The sequence below is a fragment of the Drosophila subobscura genome, chromosome A, assembly GCF_008121235.1.
Source record: "Drosophila subobscura isolate 14011-0131.10 chromosome A, UCBerk_Dsub_1.0, whole genome shotgun sequence".
Taxonomy (NCBI): domain Eukaryota; kingdom Metazoa; phylum Arthropoda; class Insecta; order Diptera; family Drosophilidae; genus Drosophila; species Drosophila subobscura.
This window is the reverse complement of record NC_048530.1, coordinates 14,520,368-14,532,783: the sequence shown is the minus strand read 5'-3', so window position 1 is coordinate 14,532,783 and position 12,416 is coordinate 14,520,368. Positions and strand designations below refer to the sequence as shown.

At 44.7% G+C, this 12,416-nt stretch overlaps 1 protein-coding gene across 2 annotated transcripts in view; it reads right to left on the bottom strand.

The window, feature by feature from the left end:
* LOC117892027 (loricrin) overlaps positions 1–12,416 on the bottom strand; it is an 84,275-nt gene that overhangs the window by 50,689 nt on the left and 21,170 nt on the right. The gene's annotated exons all lie outside the window — the stretch shown is intronic.

Genomic DNA, 12,416 nt, shown 5'->3' with positions numbered 1-12,416 from the left:
ACAGAAACACAAACACAACAATTTAGTTCGATTTTGCTTCTCGTTTTGACAGTTGAATGCTATCAACTGAGGATTTCCAGTTTGGCGTTTTGTTTGGGATAGTTTACTGTGTACGAAGGGTTCCTAGATCTAGGATATTTAACTGACAGCCACTCGCTTATTCGTTACTCGCTACTCACTACTACTAATCTCTGTGGTGTCAAGCTATCATTCAGTTTCATTTGGCCAGCAATTCCCTCCTTCCTGCCTCTAGTTCCTTCCATCACCCGAATTGAACTTGAGCACGTTTTCCCATTCTTCATTTCCTGTGTGTCACCTCCACTTGACTTCCCTTCCACTCTTGACTCTCCTTGACTGCCTTCTGCCAGCACTCTCTTCCGCTGTCACTCTTCTCTGTCTCTGTCTCTCTCTATCCCCATTTTTTATTGTCTTGTTGTTTTGTTTCCTTAACCTTTTATATTCCACTTTTATGTGCGTGAACCCTTTTTCCTGTGCCTCTCCCTAGGGACCATTTCCGTTTTGTTGCTCTTTGATTTTTACTCACATTTGCATATGTTCTTGCCCGCCCTCTTCTCTCGTCTTCTCTTCTTTTTTCCCATTTGCCATTTAAATTCATTTTCGCATTTTCATTGCATACTTGGCTCTCCATTTCCATTGATTTTCCCCCTTCAACAAAGTCATTAATAAAGTAGAAGTCTACCATTTCCCAGCCATTTCCCTAGCATTCTAGTTTCCATCTAGTTTCCTCTCACGAGTCGTAACTTTTCTCGCTATTTGGCTCTAGTTTTCCCCGCCCAACTTTCGCCTTTTGCCTCATTTTTGGTGTCAAGTGTTGCGTATCATTTAATGTGACACACTTACGAAACGTGGCTGCGGGGAGGATACGAGTAGTAGCTGTGGCTCTTCTTGTGCATGGACACGGGGATGGGAACGGGGATGGGGATGGGGATGTGGCTACTGACAGCCAAACACATGTTTCCCTCAGACTCTGTGGAATGCTAATTTGCTCTAGTCAGCAAATGCCACACACAAAAAACACATGCCACACATGTCATGCCCCCAGCCCCCACATCAAAGTGTGGACGAACACTGAGAGAAAATGCCACACATTCATGGACAATTATATCTAACCGGAAAGGTCCACCGAAGATGATATGATCGGTAAATAGTAGCAGGTAATTTTCCAGCACTCAAGCGATCTTTCAGGATCTTTCCACCCACAAATTCACAGAGTTCTTTGCGTCCAGTGCTGATGGATTCTATTTTGATAATTCACAACTCTAGAGGACATTCATTCTGGACTTGGGCATTAGAGCACGAAGCAGATGCGCATTTGAGCAGCTGGCAAGAGACACGACACACAGCCATCCCCTTTGTTGGCTTACATTTCTGGTCAGTATTTTGATTTATGATCTTGAAGAGATTTCCTTACCCTCTAGCGATTGATGGGAACTCAAGAAATTGCAATACCTAAGCCAACCTGAATTCTATGTTAATTCCGGTGGATTCTTACTTTCGCTTTTTACAGAAGGCAAAATGACCGCTAAATCGCATGCATGGATGGACGGCGGCTTGAGGTTGCTTTCTCTCTATCCATGATATATGTGCATGGACATGAGCCATGTCCTTTCTTCTGGCAAAAAAATAAGTGTCTAAAACGCTGCAACAAAATGCTGTTTTCCGCTTAAGCACATCGCGCCCATTGCAATTGCATGCCCCATGCGCTGACTCCAACTCTGACTCCGACTCCGACTCCGCCTCTAAGCCGTTGAGGAAAATGAGTAAAACAAAGGAGCAGGGGGTGAGAAGTAAAATACGAGTGAAGAGCTACAGCTCGGCTACAGCCCCGCACACCGACAACCAATCCCAGAAGTGCGTCCCCGCCAACCTAGCTCCGCCGCCTCCCAGTCATCCGTCCAATGTGTTTTGTTCTGTGTTTGTTTTATTTTGCCGCACAATTTTCTCCCTTCTTTGGGGAAAATCCCCAACGAAAACACCAACAACAATGGGCCACACAATGGAAACCTCAGTCGGAGGCAACAATTCTCCTGTCGACAGGAGGGGCAGGAGCCTCTGAAAAGGAGCGACAGCTTGAGCCGGAGTGCCACGGATGCGACTCGAAGCAATTGATGACCTGTATTGACCCTCAAGTCTCGGTAGCTCTACTTGGGGACCCTCTCGCTCATCGTTTACCCTCATTAAATGAAGAATGCAACCAGAAGAAGGGTACATTTGCACTTGTTACATTTTACACGTTATTTGATAGGAGCGATTCCCCATTTTGTAATGAAAACATCAACAAATGTATGCATTTTTAATGAAACTCTCATGACCATGACGATCGCAATACAGGAAATCCACCCCCTGATACCCTTTCATCTCGGTCTTTCGACTGATTTTTTCTGGAGAAAATACACAGAACACACAAAAACGTGGCAGTAGAAGAAAGGAGGAAATGTGCACATGCTTCGTTGACTGAAGTGCGCTATTTTGCACCTACGGGATTTTGTGTGTTCCTCACAAACACACCCACAAACACACCCACACACACACCACACACTCGCACACACAGAATGAGCGAAATACAAACACAGACACATGCAAAGCGTGGAAAATCCATTCGAAATCAGTCAACGCGCCAAGGCTTTCATTCAGTTAGAAGGCAGACAGCAGACAACGAATGAAGCAGCAGCCAGCCAGCCACCCAAGGGCTCAAGGGCAGCAAAAGGGAAGAAGAAGGGATGACCGGGATGGTGATGGTGTTGGAGATGGGAATGGGGTGCTTTATTTTGTGGCAGAGTGAGAGAAGGAGCAAGAGAAGAACCGTACCGTACCCCCAGTGAAGCTTGAAGCGGAAGTGCGGCTTGATTTACTCAACTCGTTTGTTCGCTCGTTTGTTTTCTGCAACTCCGGTTGCAAAAACACACACAGACACTTCACACACACACACACACACACACACACATATATATATTTCTTCCTATTTTTCTAGGTTCTCCGTTCCGTTCCGTTCCGTTCCGCTGTTGCAGTTGCAGCTTAAATATTTATTAGCCCTTAAACAAACGGAATATATGTCTGTGTGCAGAGGGGTTGAGAGCGGTGAGCGTTGGGCGGTGAGAGGGAATACCAAAAAGTATCCCGGAAACTAAATAGAGATTGTTTTTTGTGTTGAGTCTTATGTTCTTTCTGAATCGAATTGATTTCACTGAAAAAGTTAAATGCCAAGTTTTGTAAGACTCTCCGCTCGAAAGGGGCTACAGGTCGCCTGTTGAATTTAACTTTTGCCAAAGTACAAGGTACAGAAAAATATAAATAAAATTCTTTGCACTCCTTGCTTTCAATTCTCTGTGTCAAATCATGGTTGAATTGTTTAAAATACGCAGAAATTTCCATGCAATGAAGTCAGACCATTCGCTGAATCAGTTTTATTCCTAAAATATTTACTCGTTACTCGCTAACAGTGACGGAAATAAATGCTGTCTTTATATTACATAAACTTATGGCAAATATAAAATGGCTTGAGATTTCAGGAACATATTTGATGGAATTTTGTAACTTAAAGCGACTTCAAGCCCCAGACTCTAGCCAAATGGTGCGGAAATGTGAGTAGGCTTCCAACATTTGCCAACCCCCGGTTACCCGGCTCTACGCCCGGCAGCAAAAAACTGTTTCCATGTTTATTAAAGCATTTCTTACGCATCATTTGTTGCTCCAGCCCGAAATTGCTTCAACGAGGGGATAGAGGGAAGGAGGTAGGGTATCACATCCATAGAGCAAAAAAACAAGGCAGGCAGAAAACGCTGAATGAGAGGCAGTGAAGAATGCAAATGAAATGGCCCAAAGGCAGCCGGCACAGACGGGGCCATACAATAGATGGCAAAAGAAAATAAGAGAACGAGCGAGAAAGAAAACGAGCGAGAAAGAGACTTAATGAAAACGCAACTTGAAGTTTGATAAAGTGAAATCTCCGCCAACGAAGGGCAAGAGAGGGTAGGGCAGGGGAGCTGGACTCATATGAGTAATGCGAATAAATACGAGTACGAGTGTATGCCACATGAGTCTCTCACATGAGACACTGAGACACCAATCAATGAATGATTCATCGTCTGGCAATCCACTCACGTATCCCCCATTGGCCACACATCAATCACAAAATTGAACAAAAATGGAGCACCGGAGGAAGAAAATCTTCGGCTAAAAGGAAAGCCCGAAAGGAAAGAAATTAAGTAAATCGCCAAATTAATTGTTTTGCTGCAGCTCCAGACCGGAAAAAAGGGATAAAGGACCACCCAAAAAAACACACACACACACAATGGCAGGAGGTCAATGGACTGAAACGAAGCGAATAAAATGGAGAGCATGGAAACAAGACTGGGTGGTGAGAAAAGAGCAAAGAATGGATTGGAGCAGTTAAGAGAACGAGAGAGAGAGAGAAAAGCTGCAAGCGAGTGGAAACGAAAACTGTTTAAAAGCAAAACGAGAAATCCCCTCCAACCTTCAACCGAAAACTAAAGCGACAAAAAAAGTCATTAAGTGAACCACAAACACCAGAGAGACGAGGGAGAATGTGGATACGACCTAGGGATACCCTAGAGCACACATTCTAAAGGCATTCATGACATTCGTTACTTGCTGCTAGTTACTTTACACTCGCTACTCGTTGGTTTCGTTGGTTGGAAGCCACTCGCTCTCAGAACTGTGAGAGAATTCGGTTTCTCATTTTGTTCATACTATCCCATAGATACCTCTCGATCACAGCAGGATATACGATATGGGATATAATTAAACCCATTTGCCGGAGAGAGAGCGAGAGGCAGAACAGCAGTTGGTCGAAACTTCAATCAAACATTTAACCAAATTAGTAGTATTTTTGGCAATTGCCTCTCTCTCTCATTGTGGCTGGTGGTTTTGTGGCTGAAAGAAGGCTATTGAAAGGCGGAGAAGGACACAAACAAGCAGCAGGAAGGAGCAACCAAAAAGGGGAGGAATCGGATTGGCAATGCGAGAATGGAGGAATGGAGAGTGGGAAAATCACGCAATTTTGTGCTTCAATTAAATTTGATTTTCTGCTGCCATTTGCACGAATCCTGAATCCTGCTGAATCCATTGGACAGGCCACTGATGAAGCTGTGCGACATACATATATGAATGGCGGAGCATTTGATAAGCTCAAATCATCGGTTCCTCTGCCACTGCCTCGGCCTCTGCAGCGTGTTCTTTCCTCCTCATTAGTTTCGTAGTTTGTGGCCCTTTTTTGTGGCACACCCAGAGAGAGAGAGAGAGAGAGGGAAAGAGAGTACTGTGCCTCATATGTGGCATATCCTTCCGTTCCGCCCAACTGTTTTTGGCCATTACCTTTGGCAGTTTTCGCCCTGGAAATGACATTTTCACATCATTTGCTGATGTGGCAAATGTGTCTCCACCTCCTCCTCTCTGTCGCCTAGTACCACAACCCACTCTTTCAGAGTCCCCCTTCGATCGCTGCCCCTCTGCCGCATACATGACCTCCCTTCACTCTGAACCATCGCGCATTGAGTGAGTGACTGACTGAGAAGGAGCCACATTTTGGACTGGACACCGGACTGGACTATTCCTCCAATTTGCTTTGCTGTTCCTCTCCATTTTGGGTTTTTTTTTTGTTTGGTTGCTCGTGCTGCTTTCAGTCATTTCCGTTTTTGGTGAAGCATTTTCGTGGATATCTCTGCCCCACGAATGATGCCCAGGCAGCATCTAGCATTCATTGGCAGGAGGCAGGAGGCACCTATGGAGTGGAGTATGGAGTGTATCCTTCATCATTTCCCCATCGACGTTGAACGAATTTCGAAGCCATCGGACGGCGACGACAGACAGGATACAGCCCCAGCTCCAACCAACCACAATCATAATGCCAATGAAAATGAACTTCCATAAGCTTCTCCCCCTCTCTGTCTCTGTCCGTTTCACTCTGAATCTCTTTCTCTCTCCGTTGTGTGCATTTCTGTGAGTCGCTTGTGGCGTTCACACGAATGAGGGAATTCATCTGTGAGTCATATGATGCTCTCTCTCTAAATACTGTCGTCTATGTCCCCATTCTTTTTGGATCCTCAGAAATAATGATAATCAAAAAACAATTGAAAAGAAAGTTCAGGAATTATAAAAACAAGTCGATCGGGAGAGAATCCAGAGCCAGAAGAGTGAAGGTAGCAACGAACAAAATAAAGACAGAGATACAAGAGAGAATACAACTCTTGGCAGCACTTTGTCGTTTGCTGTGGCTCATTGGCAGCACTTTTCAAAGGCATTCATTGGGAAAAGTGTGAAGTGTGTAGCGCCTTTCAACAAATTGGCATTCAGGAGTCTTCTAGTCTTCTGCTGTGTACCCTTGGGGCATTTGTGCTGCACAAATCATTAAATATTTCGTCTGCGGCTTCATCTTCTGCTTATCCTTCCGCTTATTGAGCATCTTCCGCTTCTTCCGCTTCTTGCGCTTTTCCGCTTTCTGCAGATTTTGCAATTTTCATGTGGTACGCTGCTAAGTGATTTCCCGAAACTACTCGTACTTTCCGTGCCCCCTGAACTCCTGGACTTTGGCACACAAAATGCATTCCTCACCGAAATGTTCCCTCATTTTGGCGGTGGTTCGGAGGGGTCTAAGCCACGCCCCTTATTCGGCACATCTGATGGATGATACCCCTCGTTATTTGTTGCATTAGTTGTACGAATTTTTTGTTTGGTGTGCTGACGCAGCGCTTAAATCGTTTTTCATTTGCTCTACAGCCTCTTTTTTGTGCTCATTTTGCAACACTTTTTTGGGTAGTTGCACAACACCCCAAGCCCCCGCCACAAAACTGTCGATTCTGTTTTTGTTGCGTGTTTTGACCATTTCTTTTTAATTTGTCTTTTCTTTTGGCTACAGCTTTTGCACTCTTTTATTGCTTCCACTTTTCCGTCTTTCAAGTCAACGTTTCTTTTCTATTCCTTTGCCTTTATGGCTTTTCCTTTGTGCACCTATAGTAAAAATTCCCTTTGGCAGTTTAATTATACCCGGTACTCGAAGAGTAAATAGGGTATATTGTATTTGTGCGGATAACGGTTGTATGTAACGCACAGAAGGAAACGTTTCCGACCCCATAAAGTATATATATTCTTGATCAGCATCAATAGCCGAGTCGATTGGGCCATGTCTGTCTGTCCGTCCGTCCGTCCGTCCGTCCGTCCGTCCGTCCGTCCGTCCTTATGAGCGCCTGGATCTCAGAGACTATAAGAGCTAGAGCCACCAAATTTTGCATCCAGACTTCTGTATGCTCACACTGTTACAAGTGTATTTCAAAAATGAGCCACGCCCCCTTCCGCCTCCGCAAAAGGGCGAAAACCTCCCAAATCTACAATTTTAAAGATAAAAGAAAACTAAAAACGCCATTCCGTAGGGAATGACCATATCTATCAGATCACCAAATTGGGATACGATTGGAACATTTTTAAAGCCACAATGAAGAAATTAATTTGCAGTGGCCAAACCCACCCCGTCCCGCAGCATTAACACTCTGCATCGCGCTGTTTATGGCCTCTCCCCCTGACACGTCTCTGCCTTTGTCTCTGCCTCTGTCTATGCCTCTGCCACGACTCTGCAGTGTGTGTCTATAGGGGAGGGTGGCGAGCTAAAGGAGCGTGTTGGAGTAAGCAGTGTTGTAGATGTAGATGACAGATGAAGACAAAATTTAAAATTTGACAAATAACCGCTAAAGTGCAGATGTAGTACTGAGTGCCGGGTATAAAAGTTGTGACGCGTAAGAAGCGTCTCACACGTCCCTTCTCGTTTTTTTCTTGAATATTTCGGTTGAATGCTTTTCCATCTAACATTTTTTCAATCATTAAATACTTCTAGTGCATACAAAATTTTAGATTTTGCAGTGACAGTCCACAGATTGTTTTTTTTTTTCAGGAACTACAAATCACCCTGCCACTTCCATAACTTCTTCTACGAATAGTTTTGGTATTTTTACTTTAAGTTTTAGTTTTTATTTTGTTAGTTTCTTTCCGCCTATATCTCATATGTTTCAATCACATTTTTGGATCTTTCTCTCCCTTCCCCCATATACGAGTATGTATGACTTTTCATCCACTATTTAGGGGTATTTTCCGTTTCCCTCTATGTCCCCCTTTATGTTTTGTCGTTTCTCTTTCGTTCTGTGGCTGCCACAGAGCACAGATAGCACACTTCCCTCCTCTCTCGTGTCACATCTGTGCCAATCCAAAAATGATTCTTTCCCCCAAAAACTTTTCCAAAGCCATAAGTATCTGGCGCACTTCTACAGCAGCAGCAATCCCCCACATTAGGCCAGAAAAGTTGCTTCTCCTTTCGCTTTGCTTCCATTTGCCATTTGCCAAAGGAGATCCTGAGGAGGATAGTGGAGTGGAGTGGAGTGTAGAGAGCACTCATCTTGGCCAAAAGCAATTGCGCGCCCACTGCAACTGCTCCTCCATCTGCTGATGTTCCTCCTTCTGTTCCTCCTCCTTCGGCATTCCTTGATGTTGCTGTTGCTGTGGTCGCAGCTGCCAAAGATATTCCGTGTTGGGGTCAGTCCTGAAGGCACGGACCAGAGTCCGAACTTCCAAGTCCCGAGTCCAGTCCCAGGCGTAGGCTAAAGCCAACTTTTGGAGGCGTCGACAGGACAACGACAATAGCAAAAAAAATACTAGGCCATAATCACAGACGTTGTCTGGGGTATACCCTCTTCCAGCAGCCTTACGGGTCGGGTATCATGATTTACCCGACAAACAAGAAACCGAGTTGTATTTTTGCATGGCGTAATGCAGCAGCGCACCTCGGTTTACTACAGGTCCTACTGTCCTTTCAGTGCGGATTTTCAAGGCTACTGAATGCGTCGCTTTGTCTGCTCTTTGGCTATCCAGCAGCGCTATCCCTTTTGCTCTGTTCCTTGTGTTTTTGCGTTGCTTTGTCGGCTCAAGGGTATGCCATGTGGCGGTGTCCTCTCGCCCTAGCCCTCGCCCTCTCCTTGTCTCTGCGGCTGCATACTGTTGTGGATGTTGTGTGTGCTGTCATCTTGGTCGCTGCTGCTGTCTTAGCGCTTAAGTGCGATGGCATTAAGCTATTAGCATAATTTTTGTGCATTATCATTATGGCCAAAGCCAAGACATGGCCAAAAGACGCACAGACGGGGGAAGAGGATGCTTGCTTGGAGTAAAAAAAAAAGGGAGGAGGAGTAACAGGAGAAGGCAGAGGCGGAGACGGAGACTGTGCTGCCGCTTGGCTAAAAAGATTATGCCATTTATCATTGACATATTTGGTTTCAGGACACACACACACACACACTCAGGGAAGGGAAAACGCACATTAAAAAAGGAAATTTTGCTTTTACTTACTCCGGAAAAATACAGCAAAAGAGAGTGCGACAGAGAGGGAGCGAGAGAGGGAGACGAAGCACAAAGTTGCGGCACCCGAAAAAAAGTTGCAACTTTTTGCTGCTGTTTTTCTGTTGCTGCTGTTTCTCTATTTTCCTTTTCGTTGCTTCTTCTGTGTATTTGTCCCCGAAGGGAAATGAAGCCAACCAGAAATGAAGATGAAAGAAAACTGCACTCACCTGCAAAAAGAGAAAAGAGAGCGAGATCTTTTTGTTAGTTTTTAATGCACTTTTCGGGAACAGAACAGCGGCAAAAATGGGTAAATATATCCAGTTGGAAGATGGAAAATGGGATAAATGGGTGAGTACTTCAGGGGCTAATTTAATCAAAGATCTATCAATCCCACAGAGGCGCTGCGATAATCGTACTAAATATGCACAGATTTGGAATGCAGCGACTCAGTGATGCAGCAAGTGGAGCAATTAGAAAATACTTTTTCTCTCTATTCAATCACAAAAGAAGGCTAGCTTTGGAGGAGCAAATCTCGTTCGGTTACCAGTTTCCAGTTCGATAACTTAACAAATTAATGACAGTGCTTATCCTTCCTTCCATCTCCTGCCAATCGACTGCTCTCCAAGGTGCATGGCTTGCACTTAATCAAATCAAATCAAAACGCAAACAACCCACAAGCATCTTCAAACTCTTTTTTTTTTTTTTTTTGCTCCAGCTTCTCGTTTAGCTTCTCTTTAATCCAAAACATCCTTCCAGCAGCTTGCTTCTCCTGCTGCTCCTCTGTTTAATGATGGCTTTATCCCGTTTTTAATTCTTCAAATGGAAAACATTTGCTGTCACGAAACGTACCTTCTAAATAATGTTCGCAAAAGTTTACTCGTATTCGTGCTTCTTACTCTACTCGCTCTTCCTACTCGTTGCTCTACTCGCTCCTTGCATTCTGCACCGCAGAGTTTCTTTGGAGCTTCTTCAGTGCCTTCATAAAAACATAAAAGTTGTGCCATAAAAATATGCACTAATAAAATGAGGAATTTTCCATTGATTTTCCACACTCGAGAGTTTAACTGCAAACTGTTTCCACGAGGTATCAACTTGTCCTTAGATTATCTACGTTTCTTTTCTTTTTTTTCGCGTTGGGTGGAAACGGATTTTGATTTGTTTTACCCCCACTGCTTGGGGGCGTGCACTTCTAGGAGATGGTGGTAGCAGGTCTGGTGGCGGTGGTGCAACCTCAAGAGTCAGGGAGTTCATGCACCAGACGGTGCTCGGGGTCTGGTCTCAACATTTTAATTGCCTCGAATGTGGGCGCCGCTGTGTTTTGCACGACTCTTCCAATTTTCAACTATCGAAAACTCCAATTTCGTGTGCAATTTTCTTTGGCTGCCATTTTCCCCTGCGCCGTTAGCCGCCAGCCACCAGCCACCAGCGGCATCGTCAGAGTTGAGGTGCAAATGGGTAAAGGAAAAAGGGGGAAAAATGGAATGGAATCTAGAATGGAGTCGTAGGAGTAGGTACCGCACAGACACACAGAAATGGATGCACGAATACATAGAAAGGACTAAACGACTTGCCAGATAACTCGCTAAGCCGCAAAACGTTCCACAGTTCGTTTCCGTCTTCATTTTTGGATACCCTTGAATAAATGGGCAGGATCAAAGGGGTGTCATGCAGGGATTTCAACAAGACCTGGGGTATAATTTCTCATTGATTGTTTGTACTTATTCTTCCCACTCCTTTTTCGGACTCCGTTCGAATTTCTACCAAGAATTCCAACTTGCAGGGTATCTATCCTACATTTTCTCTATTTTGTTTCTCCATTCGGCGCTCTCCCTTTTAGTCCTTCCGTTTATCCCACAGCACTAATCCGCCCTCAAATTTATTTGCTTAATTTCATTTGTTGGCTGCTGGCCCCAACTTTCAGGCGTAGCAAGAGCTTTGCGGACGTGCGGTAATGCTTTTGGCTTAAGCTCTCCCTCTCTCTCACTCCCTAACTCCCAATCAACTGCATCTCTTTCGCTCTTTCTTGTAAAGTTCCACTGGTCATTGGCCAAAGCCAACTTGAGTTTAGATCATAAATAATCCGTCAAAGTGTATAAATCAGAGAGACGAAGAGAGAGAGAGAGAGACCATTTCGTGGGAGACGGGAATTTATGGATAGTTCTCCAGCTTACCACTGATTCTATTCAGATTGATTTCCTTTTTGGAGAAAAGCTTTTATTTTGATTATCTTTTCGAGATAATTGGAGAGTTATTTCACTGGTCTACTAGTTCCGGAATCAACTGTACTTATTGTAGATCTCTCTCTAAATTCTACCTTATAATGGCGTACTCTCTGCTAAGCCACTGGGCTCCCTGATTCGCTCCTTCCCTTTCAGCTCTTTTTGGCCATGCCATCACTCAGCTTAAGGTGTCTCTTTGATCACTTTAATGGCCATAAAGTTGGTTCCTTGCCCCAACAGCTTGAGCATCTTTCGAACATTCTTTTCAAAGGCATCGATGCGGCGGCATTCTAAAAACTATCCTCCATCGCCAGGGAGCAGAATGCTGAGAGAGAACGCGGCATGAAGGAATATGAGAGGCGCGCATCTTCATTATTTCATGCTGCAGTTCTTCCCCCTCATCCCTCATTCTCCACCCCCGTTCGATCCTTTTGCCGTTTTAAGGTCCTTGCGCGCAAAATTCCTTCCTTCATTTCAATTAATTTCCGCGACATTGATGCGCGTTGTCATCGTCCCAGCAGCAGTAGCAGCGGCAGCAGCCTCCTTCCTGCCATCCCCCCCATCCTTCACTCCTTCTTCAAAATATGGGGCGGTGTGTGGAAGGGGGGACCCCCCTCCGGTTTTCGCGCCACCGTTTCGATGTCAGCGAAAGCAAAAACATTTTTCCACTGGCGCTCGCGTTTTTTAATTAATTTAAAGTTATTTTCCCTGTTATCCAGGGAGCGAGAAGAGCCATCCTCCGCCTTCATTTCCTGCTCCTCCTGCGAGTGTCTGTGGCAAACGCCTTTATTAAATCTGTTGTCTGCATTGCATTTTAATTGATATCCGCTTGTTGCTCAATAT